The sequence below is a fragment of the Oryctolagus cuniculus genome, unplaced genomic scaffold, assembly GCF_964237555.1.
Source record: "Oryctolagus cuniculus unplaced genomic scaffold, mOryCun1.1 SCAFFOLD_183, whole genome shotgun sequence".
Lineage (NCBI taxonomy): Eukaryota > Metazoa > Chordata > Mammalia > Lagomorpha > Leporidae > Oryctolagus > Oryctolagus cuniculus.
In genome coordinates this window covers 27,200-31,244 of record NW_027208264.1, presented here as the reverse complement: position 1 = coordinate 31,244, position 4,045 = coordinate 27,200, and positions in this window count along the sequence as shown.

Sequence of the window (4,045 nt, the reverse complement as noted above, 5' to 3'; positions counted from 1 at the left end):
CAATATATATGATTGCTTAGAAGTCCTAACATTTGGTTTATATTTTCTCTTTCTTATAATGATCGGAGAAAAAGTGATCTCTTCAGACCAAATCTCTCCCTAAAGAAATTAGGCAGTATATAATATTAGCTAAAATGTCAAATTCATAACAAGAATTCTCTAACTACTTGGGTTCAAGAATAGGCAACAGTATATGAAGGTAAAATAGATTTGCAAATATCCCCAGATCTACAAGTTGGGGCTAAAATATTGTGATAGGTTTCAGTAAAAGCTAATCTTAATTTTTTATTTCTTGTTTGTTTGTTTGTTTGTTTGTTTTGACAGGCAGAGTGGACAGTGAGAGAGAGAGAGAAAGAGAGAAAGAGAGAAAGGTCTTCCCTTGCCATTGGTTCACTCTCCAATGGCCGCCGCGGCCGGCGCACTGCGCCTATCCGAAGGCAGGTGCCAGGTGCTTCTCCTGGTCTCCCATAGGGTACAGGGCCCAAGCACTTGGGCCATCCTCCACTGCACTCCCTGGCCACAGCAGAGAGCTTGCCTGGAAGAGGGGCAACCGGGACAGAATCCGGCGCCCCAACCGGGACTAGAACCTAGTGTGCCAGCGCCACAAGGCGGAGGATTAGCCTATTGAGCCGTGGCGCCAGCCTACTAATCTTAATTTTATTCATTTATTTCCTAACAATAATATGGTGTCTGAGATGAGATTCATAAAACTGTCATGTATTGGAGAAATGCAATATTTAAATTAGTCCAGTGTTTACTGAAAAATTACTATACAAGTGAAATTCAAGTGTTCATGAAAATGGAATTAAAAAACAAGTTCATTTTGGAGCAAAAAATTGGAAATTCATTGTTCCGAGGTTTCAGAGTATACAGTTTTCTTAAAAATGCATTTCACACTAACTTATGAACTCTCAGTGTAGGAATTTCAAAAGTTTTTCACATCAAAATAAACATCTTTTAATTCCGTTTTCAATGAACTTTTGGAAGTACTCTCATATTTGGGAGACTATGATAAATAATGGGATAGAAGAAAGTAGGATGCAAAAATCATAAAATATTTATAATTGCAAAATTGTTATATTCTTATTTTTTCTGTGAACTATATTGAATCTGTTAAAAGCTAAAAAAAAACTTAAAATGTTTTCTCAAAAGTGAACAAAATATTAATTTGGAAGTAATTATTTATTGACTTTTAACTAAGTACCAGCCTCTTTTTCAAGGTTTCATCAATAAACACAGTTGACTTCAATATCAGTTTTTACTTCTTCAAGAAGAAAACTAAAGAAAATAAATGTGATTGAGTATTATAGAATCTAATGGAAGGAACGAAGGAATCCAGATGGAGGGCAAAAATCGATGTTACCTTTGAGAAGAGTAATGTGAGGCCTCAAGTGGAAGAGGGCATGTGAACTGAGGCCTCAAACGTTCATGTGTTAGAAGGAAAGAGTTCCTTGGATTGGAGAGAGTGCAAGGTCCTGTATTGAAAAACAGTCTGACAATTAGAAAACATAATTATTCAGTAAAGTCATCTGGGTTCAAATGTGTGTCAGTTTCCTCATCCTTAAAACGGATCTAATAAAAGTTTCTGGAACTGGCATTTTGGCACAACACGTTAAACCATAGCTTGCAACACCCATATCCCATATCAGTGCTTCAGTTCAAGTCACTGGCTGTTCCATTTCAGATCCAGTTCCCTTCTAACGCATTTGGTAGGGCATCAGAAGATGACTCAAGTGCTTGGGTCCCTGCTACCAACATGGGAGACCCAGCTGGAGTTCCTGACTCCTGCAGAGCTTCCTTTTGTGGCCATGTTTGGAATGAACCAGGGAAAGGAAGAGCTCTCTCTGTGTCTCTCCCCACCCCTCCCTCTCTGTCAATCAAATAAAATATACATGTATTCCAAATCTACAAGTGTTCAAAATTCTTAAAAAATGGAATAGCACTTGCATATAATCTGTGCAATCCTCTTGTATACTTTATTTTTAAAAATTTATTTATTTATTTGAAAGAGAGGGAATCCCATCTGCTAGGTTACTTCCAAAATATCTGCACTAGACTTGTCCAGGGATTAGAGGAGGAGCCAGCAGTGCAATCCAGTATTTCACATGGATGGGTAAAATCAATTGCCTGAACCATCAACTGCAGTCTTTCAGGGTTTGCAATGAGCAGCAATCTATAGTCAGAAGCTGGAGCCAGGGATTGAATCCAGAATTTCCAATGTGAGAAGTAGATTGCCCACTCCCCAATATACTTTTTTTAAATATTGTTTTATTTATTTGAAAGTCGGAGTTACATAGAAAGGAAGGAGAGGCAAAGAGAGAGGAAGAGAGAGAGAGGAGAGAGAGAGCAGAGGAGAGAGAGGGAGGAGAGAGAGCAGAGGAGAGAGAGAGAGGAGAGAGAGGAGAGAGAAAGAGCGATCTTCCATCTGCTGGTTCACACCTTGAATGGCTGCAATGGCCAGGGCCGGGCCAGGAGCCTGGAACTCCACCCAGTCTCCCACATGGGTGCAGGGGCCCAGGCACTTGGTCCATCTTCCGAGGCTTTCCCAGGTGCATTAGCAGGGAGCTGGATGGGAAGCGGAGTGGCAGGGGCTTGAACCAGCGCCCACATGGGACGCAGCATCACAGGCAGCGGCTTCACCCGCTGCAGCACAGCGCCGGCCCCTCCCTTTGTCTTTCTGAGACCAGAGGAGTCTGGGGAGGATTTCTGTGGGGAGGGTGTCGACTTGGACTCCACGGAAGAAGGGAGCCATGGAGGCTTCTGAGCTGAAGAGGGCCACATGGGGGTGGGAACAGACTGCAGCCCGGGGGGCCGCGGTGGGACTGGGGAGAGGCGTGGGAGAAACAGCTCAGTGGAGGTGGCACTGGACATGTCCCTCACAAAACCCCTGCAGGTTCAGCACCAGGGCTGCGGGCGCTGCGGTCTGAGCTGGGGAAGGTGGTCAGAGCGGTGTGGCGATGACACGCGGCAAGGGGGAGGCGGGCACCTGCCACTTGGCCCCTGCCCTGGATCCCGGTGGACAGAGGCCGCGGAGGGCGGAGGAGAAGGGAATCCAGCCCGCCCCGGCCACCGGGCGATGCTGACTGCCCCGCTGTGGAGGGTCTGGGGGCCTGCGCCGGCGCCCCGGGCGTCACCACGCCCCTCTGCTCTTCCCGCAGAGATCATGGAAGAGCACATCAAGGAGAACAGCTTCGGCCTGGAGGGGGCGGCGCCAGGCGCGGGCGAGGGGCTGCCGCGCCTGGTGTCCCGGGGCGGCCTCGCTGGGCACCATCACCCTGGGCGCCGCCGCCGCCCTGGGGCTGCCCGCTGGGCCGGCGGATGGCGCCCGCCCCGGGCCCCGGCCCGCGGCCGCACCTGGTCATCGCGGAGCAGCCCAAGCCCAAGCGCTTCCGCCACGAGTGCGAGGGCCGCTCTGCCGGCAGCATCCTGGGCGAGAGCAGCACGAGGCCAGCAAGACGCTGCCCGCCATCGAGGTGAGCGCGCGCCGGGCGGTCAGCGCCCCTGCCCCTGCCCCGGCAGCGCCGGGACTGAAGACAAAGGCCTCGGGGTGGTGGGAGAAGGGCGGCCGAAGCGAGGCCTTCGGAACCGAGCCCGCGGGTCACGGCACCCAAAGAGACCCGTTATCCTTGTCACATTATAGAGCCATCTCCTTTGAAAGGCAGAGTTAGAGACGGTGCGCCCCACCCGGCCGCCGGTTCCGTACACGCAGGATGCCCCTGCCGCGTGGTTCCGAGTCCCGCGCTTTCGCGAGCAGTGCTGTGCAGCACTTGGTTGAGCGGCCGCGCCTTCCCTGAGCAACTTCTAGAAGGGGAATCTCTGGGGAAAGGGAACTCGCCCCCTGGGAACACCCCGCGGTGGCCCCCTGCTCTTCCTGCATCCGGGTCTCCCTCGTGGCGGGCGCTTCCGGGTGCTGCTGCGCCTGCGCCGTGTGCCGTCCGCGCTAGAGGCCTGGGCTCTGCTGGCTTCTGTGGCCGCCACGCGTCCGCTTAGAGCCCACGCATGTCCCCTCTCCTGCCTCCCCACTGCCCTCGGGGAGACCCCTTCC